This window comes from Hyaena hyaena, unplaced genomic scaffold (assembly GCF_003009895.1).
Source record: "Hyaena hyaena isolate Hyena2069 unplaced genomic scaffold, ASM300989v1 scaffold_16, whole genome shotgun sequence".
Classification (NCBI taxonomy): domain Eukaryota; kingdom Metazoa; phylum Chordata; class Mammalia; order Carnivora; family Hyaenidae; genus Hyaena; species Hyaena hyaena.
The window spans coordinates 6,947,064-6,970,383 of NW_024080650.1; the positions used below are offsets into that span (position 1 = coordinate 6,947,064).

At 40.6% G+C, this 23,320-nt stretch overlaps 1 protein-coding gene across 1 annotated transcript in view; it reads left to right on the forward strand.

Moving 5' to 3' along the window:
• The window catches only part of LOC120226560 (SLX4 interacting protein), a 189,725-nt gene that overhangs the window by 19,025 nt on the left and 147,380 nt on the right, over positions 1-23,320 (forward strand).

The following is a 23,320-nucleotide window of genomic DNA, read 5'->3' on the forward strand; positions in this document are numbered from 1 at the left end:
CTTACAATTATTTCTTGTATCCATGTGTTCTGTAGTATTTCTTTTCACGAGAGATTGTTAAGTGGTGAACTTTCCCTGTTTGTCTAAGAATGTATTTTTTGGCTTAATTCTAGATAGTTGGTTATAGAAATCTAGGTTGAGTGTTATTTGTCCTTAGCACTTGGAAGATATTTTGCCATTGTCTTCTGGAATCTGTTACTGCAACTGAGAAACACTGTAGATATTGATTGATATTTAAAACCACCTTAAAATTTAGTGTTTAAAACACAAGCCATTATGTTCTTTCTTACCATTCCAGGTTGCCTGGTATCATTTGGGTCATTTCTCTTTTTGATGATGGCTGGGGCTGCAATTATCTGGGGACTCAGTTCAGCTGGAACATCAAGGAGGACATACATGGCTGTCAGCTGACACTGGCTGTGGTTGGGATCTCACCTGGGGCTGTTAATTGTTGCCCTTCATTCTCATTCACAAGGCTACTCTGTGTGGCTTGGGCACCAACTAGCACGGGGGCTGAGTTTTGAGGGATGGTGTCCCAGAGCAAGAGTTTCTAGAAGACAGAAGTATAATTTGTCAGTTCTTTGAAGGCCTGCTCTCAGATGTCTCAGGTGGCACCTATGCTGTATTCCATTGGTCAGCACACTCAAAGGGCCCAGCGCAAGGGTAGGAGCAGCCTTTGATGTGAGAAGCAGCATGTGCTCCTGGGGAAGGGAAGAATGGTGGGGGCACATCCGTGGAGACTAGCCCCTACAGAAGTATGCTATCTGCCTCGTTGTGATTTCTTTCTTCGTTATCAAATTTTTTCTTTCTGGATGCCCTTTAGATTTTATTTCTATCTTTGAGGTTTTACAATTTCACTATGAAGTCTCAAGCTTGTTGTTTTTCTGGTTTGGGATGCATTGTACATTCCTACAAATGCTGTTCTGGTAGATTTATAGGAGTGCTGCTTGGCCATATGCCTTTTATTATTTCTCTTTATGTCTCTGCATTGCATTCAGAGAGCTTTTTTGTTTTAAGTTTATTTATTTATTTTGAGAAACAGAGGGATGGGAGAGGGGCAGAGAGCAAGGGAAAAAGAATCCCAAGCAGGTTACATGCTGTCAGTGTGTAGCCCAATGTGGGGCTCGAACCCGTGAACCATGAGATCATGACCTGAGCCCAAATCAAGAGTTGGGCACTTAAGTAACTGAGCCACCTGGGTGCCCCCAGAACCCTTTTTACTAGACCTATTCCAGTTCATTAAAATCTTCTCATCTGTATTTAATTTGCTGTTTAATCTGTATTTAATCTATTCTTGTTTATTTTTAGTGACTATATTTTTCAGTTGAGAATTTGTGTTTGGTTATTTTATTTTATTTTTTTAATGTTTATTTTTGAGACGGAGAGAGAGAGAGAGACAGACAGAGCCTAAGTCAGGGAGGGCCAGAGAGAGATGGAGACACAGAATCCAAAGCAGGTTTTAGGCTCTGATCTGTCAGCACAGAGCCCTACGCAGGGCTCGAACTCAGGAGCTGTGACATCATGAGCCTAAGTCGGATGGTTAACCAACTAAGCCACCCAGGTGCCCTGGTTATTTTTTTTTTAATTCAAATTATACCAGTTTTTTTTTTAAATATATACTTGTGTTATTTTAAAAATAAAAGTATCCTCCTTTTATCTTCTTTATAATTTTAAAGTAATTTATTTCAGTCTCTTTTAGATTGTTTTGTTACTTCCACTATTATATACTAAGTGTGGAATAGACTGGTGATCTATGTTCATGTGTGTAATTTTTTTTTAAAAGTTTTTAATTTATTTTTGAGAGAGAGAAACAGAGCATGAGTGGGGGAGGATCAGACAGAGAGGGAGACACAATCTGAAGCAGGCTCCAGGCTCTGAGTTGTCAGCACAGAGCCTGATGCAGGGCTCGAACTCACAAACTGCGAGATCATGACCGTTCATGATCATGATCATGACCGTTGGAGCTCAACCGACTGAGCCATCCAGGCGCCCTCATGTGTGTAATTTTTAATTGCTCATTTTCAGTCACATCCTGCACATGGTCCATGTTGCACATGTGCACGTGCACGGGCTTGCGCGCGCGCTCTCTCTCTCTCTCTCTCTGGTGGAAGGACTTATGGAGCCCTGGAGCGCAGCTGAGCAGTTTCACATTTAGTTCTGCGGAAACCACTGGCATTTCAGTGGTTTTGGACCAGGCTTTATATTAATTTCATGGCTTGGGATTCACCACCTTGTGGGTAGTACAACTTTGCAACCCACAACGGAGTCTGGCACAAGGTTGGTGTTTTTAGTATTTTCCAGTATTTTCCTTGCTGTTTTCCCTTCCTTTGCCCTTGTTGAAGCCCTGGATCGATGGCAAGCTTCCATGTTGCTTCCTTGGTTTGCAGACAGTGATTTTGTTTTTAGTTGCATTTTCCTGAAGGTCACAGTTTATCAAGAGATTGAAAGAGGGGCCCCTGGGTGGCTTAGTCAGTTACTGGTTTCACTTCAGCTCAGGTCATGATCTCGAGATCTGTGAGTTTGAGCCCCATGTTGGGCTCTGTGCTGACAGCTCAGAGCCTGGAGCCTGCTTTGAATTCTGTGTCTGTCTCTGCCCCTCTCCCGCTCATCCCCTGTTTCTCTCTCTCTCAAGAATAAATAAACATTAAAAAAAAAAAAAGGAGAATGAAGGAGAAAGCTCTACTGAATAGTTCCTGCTCCAAGAAAGTATGGACAAACTGACCCATTATGAACCACAGAGTATTATTATATGAGGATATCTACAAATCTGGTACTTACGTATGTGTCAAGCATTGTACAGAGAACTGAAAATTGAAGTTCTTTACAGCTCTGAGCTTAACTGGAATGAGTTTCTTCCCAACTCTCCTTTCTCTTTTATCCTTTTATGGACATTAGGATACCAACTCTCAACTATCCTGGTTCCCACATATTCTGACCGGCAGGCTTGAACCTTCCAAGGGGTGGTTTTTTTTCCTCCTCCCTGCTTTATGAGATATAACTGACATACAACATTGTGTAAGCTTAAGGTATACAATGCAGTGATTTGATATGTGGTGAAGTGTTTACCACAGTAAAGTTAGTTGACACATCCTTTACCTTACATAATTACCATTTTGCTGTTCTTATGGTAAGAACATTAAAGCTCTACTCTGGTAGCAAACTTTCAAGTATACAATACAGTATTGTTAACTGTTGTCACATTAGATCCCCAGAATTCATTCATCTTATAACGAAGTTTAGCCCTTTGACCAACATCTTTCTATTTTTCCTGCTACTTCTGACAACCACCATTCTGTTCTGTGTTCCTATGAGTTTGATGTCTTCGGATTCCATATATAAGTGAGAGCACACATTATTTATCTTTCTCTGACTTATTTCACTTAGCATAATGCCCTCAAAGTCTATCCATTTCTCACAAACAGGATTTCCTTTTTTTAAAATGGCTAAATAGTATTCCATTGTGTACTTATGCCACATATTCTTTATTCATTCATCCATTGATGGACATTTAGTTGGTTTCCCTGTCTTTTGTATTATGAGTAATGCTGCAGAGAACATGGGGTGCAGACCGCTCTTAGAGAGAGTGATTTCATTTCCTTTGCATATATACCCAGAAATGGAATGGTTGCATCACATGGTGGTTGAATTTTTAGTTTCTGAGGAACCTGCCTACTGTTATCCATAATGGTTGCACCAGTTTGCATTCCCACCAGTCATGGACCAGCCAAGTTCCTCTTCTTACACAGCCCCACCAGCATTCCCTTCTCTTGGTCTTTATAACAGCCATTCTAGTAGGTGTGAGGTGATAACTTGGTTTTGATTTGCATTTCCAAAGGAGGGATTATTATACTGTTAGGAGTTTGTTTATTTAGTAAGCTTTTCAGACAGAGAACCAGTTTTTGGCTTTGACTTTCCTTTTCCTGTAGTGTACTTGTTTTCTATTTTTTGGAATTCTTTATTATTTTATTCCTTCTCTTTTCTTTGAGTAAATGTGCTCTTCTCTGTCCCGTTTAAGGGGGAAGCTTAAATCACTGATTTTGAGCCTTTTCTAATATATACACTTAAAACTATAAATTTTTCTCTCTAAACATTTACTACTTTAATTGTATCCTTCTTGTTACAGATGCACTTAAAGTAGGGATTTTGTTTTTCAAATAAACATATTTTCTAATTCTTGCTGTGATTTAATTTTTCATCCGTGGGTTATTAAAATTTATATAATTTCTAAGTATTTGCGAGTTTTTTTTTTTAAGTCTATTTATTTTGAGAGAGAGTGCACATGTGAGCAAGTTAAGGAGGGGCAGAGAGAGAGAGAGAGAGGGAGGGAGAGAGGGAGAGAGAGAATCCCAAGCAGGCTCCCTGCTCTCAGCGTGGAGCCCTACTCTGGGCCCTATCTCAGGAAGCATGAGATAATGACCCTGAGCCTTGAGATTATGGCCTGAGCCAAATCAAAAGTTGGACACCTAATCAACTGAACCACCCAGGCGTGCCGAGAATTTTCAAATAATCATTTTGTTGTTTAGCATTATTCCTCTATTTTGGAAAATATTCCATAAGCGCTTGAAAAATGGGATGGATGTCAGATGCACTGAACTATATATGTTGCTTAGATCAGGTTTGTTAATTTTGTTATAAAAATATAATTTTTTACTAGTTAGCAAATTATAATCTAATGTTTACAAATAGGGTTTTCATGTTATTTAGGTAAATTCCCAGTAGTAGAATTACTGGACCACATGGCAATTCTGTCTTTAATTGTTTGGGGTACCTCACACTGTTTTCCACAGTGGCCCTGACAGTTGTATTCCTACCTGCAGAGCACTAGGGTTTCGTCTTCTGCACATCCTTGCCAACGCTTCTTATTTCTTGTGTTTTTGATTTTAGCCTTTCTGACAGATAAGGCAGAACAGAGACATTTACAGAGATGCAAAGCCTAAAAAAATGTCCAAGTGTGCCTTGTTTTAGGAAGGATGTGGTTTTCCAAAATGAGGGAGTAAAGAGAGCAAGAGTGAGACAGAGAGCCTGGGAAACGGGCAGTCTTGCAGGTGGGTGCCTGAGCTAATCCCACGGAGTCAGCAGTATGTTCTGCCTAGAACATAGCTAGTTGGATTGGCACGGGATATAGGGTTCCACGAAAGAGATCTTCAACAAGAAACGAAAGGATGAAATAACTCGCATATTTGAGGGTACAGAGAGGAGGTTTTTTAGGTCTGTCAGAGAGTGTGGGAATGATGTAGTGATAAGAATATGGGACGCTAAACAAAAGAAAAATGATGCAGCTCTTAACTAAAGCGAACCAAAGATTATATGAGACAGGAAAGTAAGCACAGTATACTACATGGCTCAGCAGTGAACAGAGGGTACATTCCATCGTTGTGAACTCCAAATGTTGGAAGACTGGGGAAGGAAATGTCTGGGTGGTGATTGTAAGCATTGTCCTTATCAATAGAAAGTATGTGAAACTGAAGTAATGAGAAATTAATAGTGAGAACATAGTATTTAGAAATATGATAGTAAATACCAGATCAAATAGCTGCTTTCAGTGTGGCTGCTCCTGGTGAGTGAGAGCTGGGGAAAGGTAGGGACAGCGTAAGGCAGAAGAGGCCTCTTTTTGATAAGTAGCTCTAATCTGTGTATATGCATTACCATAATCCGTAATTTGAGTAAAATTTAAAAGGACTTAAGCAAATTTTCATATAGATGCATGTACTTTTGGCTCTCTGGGTTGAACAATACTTGGATAGAGCATGGTTTCTAAAGTAATAGAACACCCAGTGAACACTGAATAGTTTGCTCCTTGCACCTTCGTTGTTTATTCTGAGACTTTCCCTGGAATGGTATTAATTATCCATGCAAACAGCTTATCCTTCTTTAGCTGAAGAAAAAAAAAGTCTTTTCACCTTCCTGCACATAATAGAGCTCTTTTTTTTTTTTTTTTTAAAACTCATTGTGTCCCTGTCCTTGAACTCTTTCTTAAAATTGTCTCCTAGGCCAGAATTCCAGGAAATGGCAACAGTGAATGAGATGAGAGCCCTTGGAACCAGAGCTTTCAGGGTCTCTTGACTTGTGGGTCACTGCAACTTGTGGTAGCGAGATAAGTCCCATACTTCTAGGACTCCTTTCTAATTTGTGCGTAGTGGTGACAGCCAACACACATCTTCCCAAGGCTCCTTAGTGATCTTAATTCTAGTTCTGCACCCACCCCAGTATTTTAGAATTTCTAAAAATTATACATTGTTCAGGGGCCAGGGGTCAGCAAATTTCATCTCACAGATTAGCTCTTGCTTTTGTAAATAAAGTTTTGTTGGAATGCAGCCATTCCATATTGTCTCTGCGTATTGTTTGTTTACATATTGTCTCTGGCCGCTTTTATGCTACAATGCTAGAGTTGAACAGTTGCAACAATGACATCATTGCCTGCAAAGTCTGAAATATTTATCTGTCTTTCTGTATAAATGTCTCTTAAAGCACATCTCAATTCCTGTTAGCCACAATTTAAGTGTTCAGGAAGCACACATGGCTAGTAGCAGCTGTGTTGGACACTTTGGGTCTCAATCCATGCATCCTTCTATGCTCCCACCTCTTCGCTTCTTGTCAGAGTAAGCTTTCAGTAAAGTTACCTTGGGTTAAACTGGCTGCAAGGGTGGATAAATTAGCAAGGCCAAGGCAAGGCCGTTTCCTTTACAAGTGGAAACAAGAAATAGGCACGGACATAAGCTGTATTAATCATGGGCTTTTATCCATAAAAACACAAAGCTTTAGTGAGAAGAAAATAAATTTGAATAACAAATTTATGGTCAAAAGTGCCAAATCAGTGTATATGGTATTGGCTTCTGAAAGGTTTATGGGTCCATCCCCTGCTTTAAAGGTATTTTTAAAAGTATGTAATATTGCCAGGTCTCACTCCCGATAATAATTACATTTTAGGATTTAAAATTTTCAGCTTGGGTTCCAGCAAAGTAGTACTTTGAAAGGTTACTACTTCATTGTCTGTCTCTGTTTGTAGATCATTTCCTCTGCTTCCTGCATCTGTTTTCTTGGATTAGTTAGGTATTACACCAAAGTCTAGAATTCTTTTGGCTACAAAGCTTGCTCTGCTGCTTCCCCTCCCCCCAATCTACTTTATTGTGGGTGGGAAAATTTTTGTTGGGAGGGCTTGATTAATTAGAAGGGATTCCTGGCTTCCCCAGCGGTGGCAGCCTGGGAAGATTACAGAGCTTGGCTTAGTGACAGGCCAATCTGTATTTAAGGAAAAACTCGGACCAGACAGATTTCCCTGGAATGTGGATCTGGCTTTGTCTTCTTTCACAGAGAATGTGTAATAACCCCCTCCTCCTCCTTCCCACCCACTCCAGGAGACTTAAAGCTTTTACTTTTGCTGTTGATATTTGTCTACTTTTTATTCTGGGGAGGGTAGGGAGCTGGAGTTTGGGGGCAGGAAGACTGAGTCATTTTCTAAATTTAAAGTAACAAGTTTAAGGTTGTATTAACGTTTAGGAGTAGAGTAGAGGTTTTACTTTTTAAAAAAATCTCCCTGCATCTTTACTATCTATATTTTTCCTTCTCCTCCTTTGTAGCTTTTCTAGTTTTATGTACTGCACTGAATTTCAGTTAACCTTAGTCTCTGCATTCCTTAGAACAACCACAGAAAGAGAAATATGTCCAAGAATTGACAGTAATTTCCTCTTTGTAATAAAAGTAAAAGTGAAGAGCAGCTCCTTTGAACTTCTAGAGAAAGAAAGTTGAATAGCAAATGGGCTTTTGTCTTGTTGGCTTACCTCAGTGAATCACTTCAATTCTGTGTCCTAGGTTTTTTAGTCTACCTAAAGGGGAATGTGGTATTGACTTTGTCATCAGCACTCATTTCAAAGCTGATGCTTTGATTTTATGTATTATGTTGAAAAAAAAAAAAGATTTATACAAATATTTTCATACCAGTTGAGTTCTAGGTAATTAATTTTATACTAAGTTTTAAGAAAGAGTAAGACTCAAGTGTTCTAACAAAATAAATCACAGAAGTTTTAAATGGTTACATTCTTTATTAGAAATGAATTTGAAGGAGTGTGTAACCTTGATTTCTGGGAATGTTTTTAGAAAAGCATTTGTCTTTGTGGAACTTATCAAAGCAAAAAGAAGTACCTCTGTATTTCTTCTCCCAGTACTTAAGCTCTTCATCTTCCAGTTTCTTCTTAATTCTGTCTATTCCTTGGGAGAGCTTTAAGTTTTCAAGACATAGAGCCAGTAAGAATTTGCCTAGTGATGAATGACACCCTCCAACTAAAGTAGGCTGCTCTTTTTCCCGTTGCATATTATCTTTTCTATTACACTGGCCATTCAGGTAACTGTGGTCAACTAAACATGTCCTGATTACTTGATGGACTCGATATAAAATTCAGAGTTCACCAATAATTACCCAGATAATTCTGCTTCAGGCTTCAAGCTCTTCGGTTCCTTCTCATTCAGTAGGGAATTTGCTTTGAGTGTTGATGACTTTGAAACAAAGTTCTTGTTGGACTTGAAATGAAACTTCTTTTCCAAGTGTTCTCTCTTTCTGGCCAGACACCCGGTTTTTGGGCTTCATTTTTCCAATCCCTTCCTGTGTGTATAAGCTCATCTATTCCTTTTTTTTTTTTTTTTTTGGGATGATTAGAAAGTGCTTAAGTACAGCCCTGGGTTCTCATCCTCCTTTCAATTTCAACTTTCCACCTGCCTCTGTCAAATCTCTGCCTACACTGATCCCTAAAACCTCAAACTAAGAATTCAGTTTGTCATGGTTTTCTTCTGAACTGGCTTTTGGTTTGAATGTACGTGACACTACCGTCACACATCCCAGATGTATCCAGCTATGATATCTCCTTGTCCTTTATTCCTGGTAATGTGTATAACACATCCACCCTCTGCAGAGGGTCTTGGACTTGCTGCTTCTGTCTTCTTTTCTTACAAATTTAGCCTTTATGATCCTTGTGGTTTCTATTTCTTCCTTAATCTCTGGATGATCTCTTATGCCTTTCCTGTCTTGCCATCCCAATTTATCTAGACAAGTTCCAGAATGATGTTTTCTTAACACCATTTTCATCATGTTACTTCCTTGCTTAAGTGATCAGACTAATTCCTTCTGTTTGATCAGATCTGATCTGAACTCTCTGGCTAGATTTAAGGCACTCTTAGAACTATTCCCTCTTTCTCATTAACTCTGACCCATGTTTTCATCTTGGAACTTGGCAACGTAGCCCACCTATTCCTCTTAAATTGATGCCTTTGCATTGCCTGCAGTGACCTAGCCTGTGGTTCTCTCTTCTTGTTCTCTCTTACCTTTTCTTCCTTAGTCTCTGTCTATCAGCTTGTTCCAGGCTTGATTAATGACTCCCTTTTCCTTTGACACACAATCTAAACTTTTCTCACGTTGATTATCCCCTCACTTTGTTCCTTTGACTGCTGTGTGCAGCTTATGTTTTCTGTGTGTCCTCTGATTGTTTATATATGGGTTTACACATGGCTTTACAACATACTATCCCAGCCACATTCCCTGAGAAGAAGGACCATTTCTCTGCTTCTTTCATATGCACACAGGCCTTGAGTAATCTGGAATATTTCTGAGGTGCTCAATAACAACCCCTCACTTTCCTTATTACAAAGATTAAGAAGTTTCTTTCCTTGTGGCTCATGGAGAATAGGGAAGTCACTTGAGCTTAGAGTTATTTCTTACCAGTGGTTTTTTTTTTTTTAGTTCCAGACAGGGAATGTTGTAATACTCAATTTGTGGTATATTTCTTTTCTTAAAAAAATTTCATCTGAATCTATTTCTCCTTTTAGGAGTCCACAGTTCCACTCTGAAAATATTTTAAGTAATTCCTTTGAAAATAGCCTCTATTAATAGCTAAAAAGACAATGTGTCAAGTGTGCTTCTGTATGTCTTTTAGGAAAGTAAATTATTTCAGTATCATGTTAATTGCTTGGACAAAATTATATTTTATTTTGATTAGCACTTTAGTTTTAGATCTTGAGTCTTTAATTTTTCCAACATACATACAAAGCATATACTTTGTATGTTGTAACTTATTCTAGTATAAAAAACAATTCTGGGTAGAAAAGTGGAGTCAGGATCTTACACCAGATATAAGAACTCAGTAAGTTCCTTGGATTCTTTCTGAAGTCTGTAGAGGGCATCATTGTTCTGTGTTTTGTTACATATGTGTGACTGCAGACATTGTGATTCAAGGAAACACAGCAATTAAAGTGCTTTTAGAATCACTGGCTCATTCCTAAATTATCATGACATCCTAAAGGCCAGTGTTTGTTTGCCTGGGAGCTGGATCCATATGCTCTCGTCCATAGCCTGTTAGGCCTGTGGATATTTAGTTTGCTCTGTCTTATAATTGTCCTCACCAGGAAACACCACCATTAACTGCAGCAGTAGAAAACAGCAACTCAAACTATCCAAAGTAGCCTCAGAGAAAACATTCTAAGAGTGACACAAGACTGCCTCTGGTGTGCTTCCTTTCCAGATTCAGGAACCGGAAGTGATGCATTGAGAGTGAGGATCCCCTCCCTTTGTCCTTGGAAAGCTTTGGGAGCCCAGCGCAGCCCTGGTCCCAGCAGTAAAAGCTGGAGGGTTTGGTTGGAACTGGTGCAAGTCCTTGAATTTGTGGGGTTATTATACTTCCTGCTTTTCCTACTCCCCTTTCTTTGTTTTTATCATCACTATTCATTTTGGGGATGCATGGTTGAGGGGTCAAGAGGTAGGGTGGGGACTACCGAATGTTCTTACATTCTACAGCCCCTGGGGATTCCATGCGGAAGGACATCCCACTGAAAGAGCTGTGTGTAGCTGTCCAGGCAGCCATATGATGGAAGGATGCACAGTGTTCACTTCTTGTCCTTTAAAAGCTCCCCTTGTAGTAATGTCTTGGAATGCCCGTGATTAAGTAATATAGGAGGCTAGGCCACTGCCTATATCACTTTGTTGCATATGAGTAGCATGTGACAGTAACATTCTGACTTTAAGATGACATGAAAAATCAAGTAATGAGTTTTTCATGGTGACCCTACATACTCACACAAGCATGCGCCGTATTTTGCAAGTGTGGTCTGAGATGCAAAAGAATGTTACACCATTTGTTTCACTGGGCCCTATAGATGCTGGCAAACAAGTTATGGATAATGTCGAGGTCGTGTCCAGTGCTAAATTTCTGTGATTGTCTGTATTCTATGCATGTTGCTTTAGGTTCTTTTGTAGTACTTCATGAAATTTAGATCATCAGGTACGTGAGGAAAGGATTCTAGAAGATGAAATTAGCATCGGACATTTAATCAAGTTTCCTGAATTCACATTGTGGTTTGACTTGTGAAAATTGGATGAATCCTGTTACCTCCCTGACCATTTTTCAACTAACTCTAAGATAGAAATAACAGTACTATATGTCTGATGGCGTTTCTTCTGAGTATCAGATTTATAATAAAAGACAAAGCTGTGAAAGTGTTTGGGAAAATAACATTTTATGAATGTCATGGCCCTCGGCGATTATTTTATGGTAACAATCTGTACAGTAGTAGAGGGACTTGGCCTCAGCATCTTACTTGCTTCTGGTCTCATAGTTCTTTGGAGTGAGGACTAGTCTAATTGTTTTCCTATGTGAGGTGTTACTTAGTAAACTGTCATTTATCCTGGCATGCAAGACCCTGGGTTAGGTACTAGAGACACAGACAAGGCTGATGATCATCCTTCGCTATCCTCAGGAGGATTTGCATCGAGAAATGAATGTGTCAGACTGTAAATAGCAGTCGGTTAGTAGAGCACCAAGATGCCAGAGTGCCCTGCTTGGCTGAGTTGTGAACAAATGGGTACAGTAGTCCCCCTTTACCTGTGGGGAGTACATCCCAAGACCCCCAGTGGATGCGTGAACTTGCAGATAGTACTGACCCCTATGTAGGCTGTTTTTTTTTTTTTAACTATACTTACATACCTATGATAAAGTTTAATTTATAAATTAGGCACAGTAAGAGAGAACGATAATAAAATAGAACAATTATATCAATAACTAATAAAAGTAACATGAATGTGGTCTTTCTCAGAATATCTTCTTGTACTGCACTCATTCTTCTCATGATGATGTGAGATGATAAAGTGCCTACATGATGAGATGAAGTGAGGTGAATGATGTAGAATGAAGTTACTTTTGGGCTTATGCTACTACATGTTGTCAGGAGGAAGAGCATCTGCTTCCTGACTTTGGGTGACTGCAGGTAACTGAAACCATGTAAGATGAAACTTGGGCAACTACTGTACAGTGATTTTGCTCAGATTTGTTTTCAGTGGAATGTTGTGGCAAAGCCATAGTTCAGTCAGTCTGTTTGATATCCTGTTTGTGTGTTCGTTTATGTTGTAGACTACAGTGGCAGGTGGCTGGGACTAGAAGTAAGGGGGCTTCGATATTAGTCCTTGGTATTCCTGACTTTGGACAGGTCAGTTAACCTCTTTTTTTTTCAGTTATCTATAGCTATGTTACCAACCAGTCCTAAACTATGTGATCCCACGGGTCAGAAAATCCAGCCAGGGGGTGCCTGGGTGACTCCGTTGAGCGTCCAACTTCGGCTTAGGTCATGATCTCACAGTTCATGGGTTTGAGCCCTGTGTCGGGCACTGTGCTGACAGTTTGGAGTCTGGAGCCTGCTTTGGATTCTGTGCCTCCCTCTCTCTCTGCCTCTCCCCTGCTCGCTCGCTCTCTCTGTCTCTCAAAAATAAATAAAACATTAAAAAATAAATAAAAAAGAAAATCCAGCCAGGCAGATTTTCTGGTTTACATGACATTGGCTGGGGTCACTGTCTTGGGTGCCTTCAGATACAGGCTAGGGTGGAAATCTCTGGAGGCCTTGCTCACACGTTTGGTTTTCCTCCATGATGCCTCTTTTTGGTCATAGGATGTCTCATCATTCAGTAGTCTAGCTTGAACTCCCTTCCCCGGAGAACATGTTAGTGGGAACTGCTAGGCTTTCTAAGGGCTGTGTCTGGAATTAGCATTGTTTCTTCCATCATATTTTATTGGTCAGTAAATCATATGGTTGGAAGGAGAGGAAATAGACTCTGCCTCTTGATGAATGGAGTGGTGAGCTTATACAGAGGAGGTGAGGAATTGTTGGGGGCCATCTTCAGAGATTTTTTTTTTTTTTTACCACATTTCTCTTACCTCTTTTTTCCAATGTTTGTTTATTGTTAGAGAGAGAGTGTGGGCAAGGGAGGGACAGAGATGGAGGATGCAGAGGACCCAAGGTAGGTTCTGCGCCAAGCAGTGAGCCTGATACGGGGCTCTAACTCACTAACTGTGAGATAATGACCTGAGTTGAAGTTGGATGCTCAACTGACTGAGCCACCCAGGTGCCCCTGATAGTTCTCTTACCTCTTAAATGAAGTGTTGAATTAGGGAGTCTCTAAGGACCTGCTCGCCCTACATTTTTATGATTCTATAAATTTTTATTTGAGGAATTTTTTTGTGTATATTATAGTGGAAAGAATTGAGGTTTGGAGACAAAAGGACCTGGGTTTAATTCAGGGCTTTAACATTGACCTGCACTTTGGAAAACAACTTACCCTTTCTGAGCTTTTGTATTCATCTGTTAAATAGGGTTAATTAAATAGTGTTAACATAAACCCCCTTCTGAGATAATTGTCCATCTTAGCACAGTCATCACTCAGAAAGTGTTAGCTTTCTTTTTCTTCCATGTTACCTGATGAGAGACTTCTCCAGAGCCAGTAGTAGTTAAAAGACATTAATTGCAGGTCTTTTTGTTTATCCTAATATGAAGGTGTTCAGCTATTTAATCACGTTTTGGTGGTGGTAAAGGTATTTTTGTGAGATCAGGAGTCCAAACACGATGATTCAGTTCGTTTACCTGTATTGGTGCTATGAATTATCCCTAGAACATCGTTGCTGTTTAATAGAGAACATGCTTAAAAAGAACTAATTTGAAAATATTCTGGTCTGTGGACAGCTGACTTATCTGGCATTTCTAGTATCTTTTGTCTAGAAGAAAGAAAAAACCCCATGGGATGGCCAGCATTCTGTCTTGCTGTTTTGGACTGTGATAATACCTCACCCACGGGCCAGGACCCATAGGTGAACTGGGTCACGTGCTTCCACTGTCATGTGACATGGGCCCCAAAGCTCAGAGACTAAGGGGAGTAAGAGGAAAGAAAGACTATTCTCTAAAGCACTGGTTCTCAGAGTGTGTTCCTTGGATCAGCAGTATTAGCATCTTGTGTGTATTTTCATCATAGTATTAGTGTGAGGGTTAAATGAAATGATTAATAAAAAGGTAATCATTTTAATAAATATTAGACATCATACTATCATCCTCATTATAAAAGTAATCATTTTGATTAATTTTTCCTTCCGGGATATTTCATGAAACAGCTTATTTCGCACTTCTTAAAGTTGCCAGGGTTCTTATTAGTCCTTTTTAAAGTTTTACTGATGGTCTGTTGGTCTAGCAGTATTTCATGTTGTTAAGTAAATGAAGGCTTGTTTAAGCAGTGTCTCAAGGTGCTTCTTACAAAAGCTCATAATTCCAGAGAAGATATTCCTCAGTCTAAAGTGATGTTGAGAAATCATATAACATAGTTATGCAAATATGTTCAAAGCCCTAGTGTTTGTGGGAGTCATTAATGCCATTTAATGAGTCCCTGGGCAATGTCTGAACTCCTGAGTTTGCTTTTAAGAGCCATTCTCTCTCTAGACCTGCTTTCTTTCTCCATTTTAGATCACAGTGTCTTAAACAAAAGTCGCTTTGGAGGGTTTTTTGTTTTTTTTTTCTTGCTTTTTTTTTTTTTCCTTTTCCATTTGTGGTCACATAAGGATCATGGTTAACCCCAAAAGGAAGGCCAGCTAGGTTGTGGGGGCCTGGGTTGGGGCCTGGAGCCTCTATACCTCAGCCTGCTGCCTATTCACTTCCTCTTTTCTCCTCCTCACCACTATGTTTAAGCCATATCCCAACGTGAAAAGCAGTTTATTTGTCTTTGGGGCTTGCTGATTCAGAGGCATGGGTGCTCTTTGGGATGTCACTGTCTGACCGCTGGGCTGTCAACCGTCTCTTGGCTGAGCTCTTGGCTTCCTTCTGGCGCCTCCTTCTAGGACTGGGAGCAATTGCTTTCCCCACGGAAGCCTTGGGTCCAGACCTTGGCCTGTCATTGGCACTTGGTCTTGCTTGCACTTACTGGCTCTGGCTTGGTGCTTATCCCCTTGTCTCTTGCCTTCTCTGGGTCACAGTGTGGAGTGGTCCCTAGAAACTGCTGTTCAGTCGAAGGATGAGATACTCAGGCAGAGCCAGGGTCCCCAGAGAACATTCTGCTTCAGGTTTTCAGCAGTGTTTCCTGGAAACGCTGCACTCCATGGAGGGCCTGAGGTGGATCCCTGTCCCTGCTCTAGCTGAGTGGCCCAGCTCCTATCAGCTTAATGTATTGAGGAATTCACAGAATTGAACGGCAGGGAGGGGGCTTAAAACACATTGAGGAGCACTGATATAGTCCAGCTGCCTTGCAGAGGAGGTCAGAATCCCTATGGAGCAGAAGATGAGCAACTGAAAAGTTGCTCAAGAGAGTACCTTATTTAGAGCATAAGGACTCTTCTGGACTGATGGTAGTCAAGGTTCATTGGTAGAAGAAAGAATCCTGGCAGATTCCCAGGACTGAAAAGGGGTCCATACTTTATGATAAGGGAGCAGAAATGTCTCAGAGTATCCCAGCACTGAGCTTCATAAAGGTCTGGAGAAGCTTCACAGCCCATGGCCCTGCTCTCAGGCAGCTTCCCCATGGGCCTTTCTTTGACAAGCAGGGCCGTGGTCTCTGCATCTTCTTTGTCATCCTCCCTCTGCTGGCATCTCCCCTGTGCACATTACAGAACATGATGGCTCCTCACCTCTCAAGGGATATATTTTACAACTTGCGGAGGTGAGTTTTGGTAGGTGTCCACCATTGCTCCAGTGACGGGGACAGGGACAGTGTCCGGTAGTACATATGTGGCTGTCCATGCCTGTACCTACCCTTGGACATGGCGGTAGAAAGAGGGGCACAGAGTACCTCAAAAGCTATGCAGTGGTACTTTATGGTTTAGAGACTTTAAAGTTTCTCCTTGGCAGTCCTATAGACAGGCCTTCTTACAGAACATAATAATGAGTTCTTATAGTTTGTAAGAGGCCTCAGGGGCATCTGGGAGGTATCTGGAATAATCTGGCCCTTGAGAAGGTTCTCTTAGTTACTGAGGATGAGGATGATCATAATTAGGGCTTTACTTACCGTTTGCAACTTGCCTTATTGTCGGTATGCATGTTGAGGTATTTTAAGGTTGTTCATATCCCACAGTATTTATATGTAATGGTGACTAAACCAAAATATTGCAACAATTAAGAAAAGTATCAAAGAGGATGTCAGTCTACTAAAATTCCTGAATGTCTATTCTACAAATGACATTGTGAAACAGGAGAGGACCCAACCTTCAGTAGCATGCATCTGTCCTTAAATCTTAAACTCCAAAGCTCTGAATACTTTCTAAAGATGCAGCTCTGAGTTTGCATATTTGATTGTGACTCAGCATTCCATTTATACTTCCTCCAGCATGTGAAACAACACACAACACAAACTGAATTGTAGCTTTAGTGTTTTTAATTGTCACCAAGTTGTGCTGCTAGACACTGTGCAAAGTCTTTTAACAGTTGATGAAATGCTTACTTTTTAAAAGATGGCCTGATGGGATCAGATGTTGCTGTATCATTTCCAATGCTGCCTGAGTCTGTTTCACTTCCCACAATGACTGATTCTCCATCTGCCATGACAGTGCATTCCTGAGCGGCTGCCCCCTCACTGGGTTGGTGACTAGAATGTTTATTTTTAGGAAAAATTAAAATGAACCAGGGAAGGGTGTTTTGTGTAAAATTTACATGAATCAGTGTTTTTCACTGCAGGAGTCAGGGAGGGCTGTGTGGGGTGTGTGTGTGTGTGTGTGTGTATAGACCTTAAAAAACTTTTTATGGAAAAAAAAATTTTAAACTACCAAAGGGGCGGAGTATAATGGACACTGATGTGCCCATCACCCATCTGCAACGTTGTGGACAGTTTTAAATTAAGTAATAGGCAAGTTGAAGGCTGGTTTAAGAAAAGTGAGCAGTACCATGTGACATTAACACTCATGTGTTTAAACTGAATTTTCCAAATTTCAGCACTGTTAATAATTGTCCACAAAATCAAAAAGTCCTTTGCTCTTTCCTTCAGTCTTCAGTTTAAGTTCTAAGAAATATTACAAGTATAACAAGAGATCTTATTAGGGTGTTATTGTGGACAGCCTGTGACAAAAGCAGACACTGAAACGTTGATTTTGGTTATCTGTGTTCTGAAGATACCCATATTCCTTAGATTGCTGATTTTACTTTGAAGGAACTTCTTACTGGAGTATTGTACAATAGTGACATGGACCTCATTGCTTTTCCTACCTGTGGGATCTGGTGGTTTTTTTTTTTAAGTTTATTTATTTTGAGATATATGAGATATATATATATATATATATATATAGAGAGAGAGAGAGAGAGAGAGAGAGAGAGATCCAGTGGAGGGACAGAGAGAGAAGGGGGCAGAGGATCTGAAGTGGGCTCTGTGCTGACAGCAGAGAGCCTGACATGGGGCTTGAACTCAGGAACCAAGTTGTGAGATCATGACCTGAGCCAAAGTCAGACACTCAACCGACTGAGCCACCCACGTGCCCCCTACCTTTGGGATCTTGAATCCTTTTCTCCAACATAGGGATAATGTGTCAGCTTTTATAGCGGTGTTACATAAAACATCTCTAACCTGATGCCTGGCAATTAGTAAGTATTCACTAAGGAAGTCTTAGCTATTAGTAATCAAATTAAAGATACAGCTGGGAAGCAGACCAATTTTAAGATTATGTAGGCTACTTCTTACCCTCTGGAAGGATTTCATTTCAGCAGCCTAATGTGTGAAATTCAAGTGTGTAGTGGTGGGTTGGGCTTTTTAGTTACAAGCTCTTTCAAAAGCTTTTGTGATAGGGTCACCTGGGTTGCTCAGTCGGCTCAAACTTTGCCTCAGGTCATGTTATGGTTTGTGAGTTCAAGCTCCACACTGGGCTCTCTGCTGTCAGCATGGAGCCCCTTTGGATCCTCTGTCCCCTTCTCTGCACCCGCTCTGCTTGTGCTTGTGCTCTCTCTCAAAAATAAACACTTAAAAGCTTTTGTGACAGCAAAAGGATAGTACTACCATTTACTGACTACCTACTGAACTGGGTGTTTTTCGCATATTAGCATATTGAATTCTCATAACACTGCCAACTACACTTTACTGTTGACAGTCACAGAGGTGAAGGGCAGTGAGGTTGAAGAATTTGCTCTGGTTGGAAGTCAGAATGGTAAAGTCAAGCCTGCGATCTCTTATTGAAAATTGTACACTTTGATGAAGAAGATAGAGACTCCTAGGTGCAGTCTTGTAAAGAGATTGATTTAGAATTGCCCTTGTCTGAAAATAATATGACCACTTATATGGTTTATAAGTTTTAAAGCTTAATTAACTATATTACTTACTTTTACTAGCCATAGTAAACCCCCTACCTTGGGAGATAGGCAGTGCAGATGTAATTATTAAAGAGGGGACCCTGCAGTCTCTGATCCTGGTTCTTTATTGCCCTCCTCTTCAAAAAAGTCTTTTAGGGAAAGACTTGTAGGGAAAAAGATGCATTGAAGACTATGGTGGTTAAAGGTCAGTTTGGGGTCCTATTCTCCTTTTAGAACCTTACTAAACCAGGCGACGTCTGCCAAGCCCTTCTTCAAGTAGACACCCCTCAAGGGAGAGATTCTTGAGCATCCTTACCAAATGGTTGGGGTGAGGGAGAGTATGAAGAGGGACAGTGAGAGAGGGAAGGGGTCAGTTCTAGAGCAAAAGGCGTGTTGCCTCCATAGTCAGGTAAAAGCAAGAGAAGACTGTCCAAGAGCTAGAATTCCACAGACAGGACAGCCAATCCTGCCTCCACCATGGCCTCTGCTCAGGTGCTGACCTAGTTTTGGGGAAGAAGGTAGGGAGACCTTGAGAAGTGGGTGGGATCATTGGGCTCCACCTGTGTGCCAGCAGCGATTGGCTTCTTCTCAAGATGACAAACCTGCCTCTCAGGTTGGGGACAGTCTGGGTAGTCAGCTGGTGTAGATGCAAAATGAAAGCCAACATCATATAGCCTCTGGACTCTTTGCATCCTTCTTTTTTCCCTTTGGAAAATCAAAACAAGAAAAGTTTCTGTATGCACACCACTCAAATCCGTATTCTGTTAGTGTTAACATTATGCAATATTAGCTTTTGTTTAAAAGCAGGCAACAGACTTGTTTTTTTTTTTTTTAATGTTTTATTTATTTCTGAGAGAGAGACAGCTTGAGTAGGGGAGAGTCAGAGAGAGAGGGAGACACAGAATCTGAAGCAGTCCCCAGGCTCTGAGCTGTCAGCCCAGAGCCCGACGTGGGGCTCGAACCCACGAACTATGAGATCATGACCTGAGCCGAAGTAAGATGCTTAACCAAATGAGCCACCTGGCGCCTTGCAACAGACTTGTTTTATTAAAAAAAAAAAAGAAGAAGAAGACCCATTTTCATTATGAAGAATTCCAACTTGAAAAGAAAAATTACTCCAGATTTTGGAAACAACTCTTGTTAGCATGAGATGAATGTCATTCAGATGGATACTGTAACTATATCATATGTACAGATTGAATGATCACAGCAAAAAGTAGAAATACTTCTGTTGACTATTGAATATTATAGCTGTTATTTTATTTTATTTAAAAAATTTTTTTTCAGTATTCATTTTTTTAGAGAGAGAGAGACAGTGCAAGTAGGGGAGGGGCAGAGAGAGAGAGGGAGACACAGATCTGAAGCAGGCTCCAGGCTCCCAGCTACCAGCACAGAGCCTGACTGTGGGGCTCAAACTCATGAACTGTGAGATTATGATCTGAGCCCAAGTCGGATGGATGCTCAACCCATTGAGTCACCCAGGCGCCCTTATAGCTGTTATTTTGATTAAAAACAAAAATGTAATTTTACTTTAATAGTAGGGAAAAAAACTGAATGAAACGTAAGGAATCAAACCTCAGAGTTCTTTTCTCATGTAGATTTGTTTCCTAAGATTTCTTTAAGATTAAAATAGCTTGTAAATAAGAGGTTGAACTCATTTTTTTTTAAGTTTTATCTATTTTGAGAGAGAGTGAGAGCTTGAGCAGGGGAAATGAGAGAGAGAGAGAACCCCAAGCAGGCCTTATGCTGTCAGGGCAGAGCCCAGTGCAAGTCTTGAACCCACAAACTTTAAGATCATGATGCGAGCAGAAACCAAGAGTCAGATGCGCAACCAACTGAGCCACCCAGATGCCCCAAAGATATTTTTGTTTATTTTAAAGCTTATTTATTTTGAGAGAGACAGCATGAACCAAGGAGAGGCAGAGAGAGAAGGAAAGAGAGAAAATCCCAATCAGGCTCTTCACTACCAGTGAAGAGCCTGATGCAGAGCTCAGACTCACAAATTGTGAGACTGTGACTTGAGCTGAAACCAAGAGGTGGACACTTAACCTATTGAGACACCCAGGTACCCCTTTGAACTCATTTTTTATTATTTAAACATAAATTTCTTAAATATTTATTTTTGAAAGAGAGAGCGGTGCATGCGCACACGCACAAGCAGGGGAGGGGCAGAGAGGGAGGGAGACTCAATGTGAAGCAGGCTCTGGGCTGTCAGCACAGAGCCCAATGTGGGGATTGAAGTCATGAACCATGAGATCATGATCTGAGCTGAAGTTGGACACTTAACCGACTGAGCCACCCAGGTGCCCCTGAACTCATATTTTAAAAGTTAAATTTCAGGGGCGCCTGGGTGGCTCAGTCGGTTAAGCATCCAACTTCGGCTTAGGTCATGATCTCATGGTTCGTGGGTCCGAGCCCCGTGTTGGGCGCTGTGCTAACAGCTCAGAGCCTGGAGCCTGTTTCAGATTCTGCCAGGCACACCTGAACACATATTTTAAAAGTTAAATTTCAGGGGCGCCTGGGTGGCTCAGTCGGTTAAGCATCCAACTTCGGCTCAGGTCATGATCTCATGGTTCGTGGGTTCAAGCCCCGTGTTGGGCGCTGTGCTAACAGTTAGCTCAGAGCCTGGAGCCTGTTTCAGATTCTGTATTTCCCTCTTTCTCTCTGACCCTCCCTTGCTCATGATGTCTCTCTCTGTCTCAGAAATAAATAAAACATTAAAAAAATAAAAAAAAATAAAAAATGTCAGTCTTCTGCAGAAATGCCTGCTTACTGTGAGAAAGGGTAACAGTGTCTCACCCCTTCTCCTTTCTCCTTACCTCCCAGTTTTTGTTGTTATTTATATGTGTTTTAGTTTTGTATTATTCACATTTTTGTCTTGTGCTGTTCAGTAAGTTAGCCACTAACTGTGTGTGACTATTTAATTTTAAATTTACATTTACATAAAATTAAAAATTGAATTCTTCAGTCTTGCCATGTTTCAGGTGCTCATTAGCCACGAGTGGCCAGTGGGTTAGTATATGTATTACAGAAAATTTTGATGAACAGCATGTTTCCTCAAGAAAAAGTTATTGGTGTTTCATATCCAAATTCTTTCACGTTTGAAAAAGTTTCTATTTGCCTTTATATTTGAATGCTACCTTGGTTCATATGCGCTTTTTTTTTTTCTTTTTAGTTCATTTACTTTAGAGAGAGAGAGAGAGAGAGAGGCAGAGAGAGGCAGAGAGAGAATCCTAGGCAGGGAGCCTGACATGGGGCTCAAACCCACCAAGAGTCTGATACTTAACTGACTGAGCGAGCCACCCAGGTGCTCTGCTCATACTTTCTTTCTCTCAGAGACTGGTAACAAAACTTTCACCAGTGTCTTCTGATATTGAATATTGATGTGAAGAAATGTAAAGCCAGCCCAGTGTTTCCTCATTGTACAGATGACTTTTTTTTTATTGTTCTCAGATACCTGTAAGATTTCATAAATATCTCTCAGTGTAGAGTACTATTGCATCTTCTAAAAATTTTTTTTTCTGGCACATGTGCTTTTTTTTGTTTATTAATTCTGTTAATTTATCATTCCAGAGAGATTCTTAATGTTGTCTCTTCTGTTGTCTCTTCTTAGTTTTCTCATATCTTGCCTATTCCATTTTTGAAGTTGTCTACTTAGGGGATAGGTTCTTCTGTTACATTATATTAATTTGCCTTGTATATTTATTACCTTTCTCTAATTGTTTTAATGTCCTTGTTTCTTTTATTTTTTTTTAATCTGAAATGATTATACAAACCATTATCACCATGATTGTCAGTAAATCAGTTTTCAGGGTTGTCAATTTTTTGTCTGTTTTATGTTTACTTATTTATTAGTTCCATAATAATATTGATTTTGTTTCTTGTTTCCTTATTTTCCCTATGTTACTATTGTTCACCAAATGACCCCCAAATTAGCAGCTTAAAACAATAAACATTTGCTCACTCACAATTTCTAGGGGTCAAGAATACAGGCATGGATTAGCTGGGTGCCTCTTGCTCAGGGTATCTCACAGGGCTTCAATCACTGTGTCAGCTGCGACAGCTCAGTTGTGGGAGGATCTCTTTACAAGGTCACTCATGTGATATTGGCAGGATGTCTCAGGGGCTCACTGGCTCTTAGCTGGAGACATGTCTCTAACACATGGACTTCTCCATAAGGCACCTTACAACATAGCTGCTGGGTTTCCTCGGAGAGAGCAAGAGAGGGTGCCCAAGATGGAAGCCACAGCCTTTGTGTTACTTAACCGCATTGTAACATCACATCATTACCTCTGCCACATTCTTTTTGTTAGAAGCAAGCCATTAAATCCAGCCCACACTCAAGGGAAAATGATTATACAAGATCATGAAAATGAAGAGACAAGATTTTGGGGGGCCATCTTAGTGCTGCCTATCACACCTTCATTGCCATTTAATTCTGTTTGACTGTCTGTCTTTGGGTTCTTGAGTTAATGAATTTTCTCCCTAGCCCTGAGTTGCTTTGTTTCCTTTAGCAATTAGATACGCTCCTATTTCTCACATTGTTTCCTTTTAAGTTTGGCATGTGTCTTTTGTTCCTTTGTTTTAAATTTTAGAGAGAAAGAGCGCAAACCAGGGAGAGAGGCAGAGGGAGAGAGTAGGCTCAATCCTGAGACTCTGGGATCATGACCTGAGCTGAAATCAAGAGTTGGACTCTCGGGGCGCCTGGGTGGCTCAGTCCATTGAGCATCTGACTTCAGCTCAGGTCATGATCTCACAGTTCATGGGTTCGAGC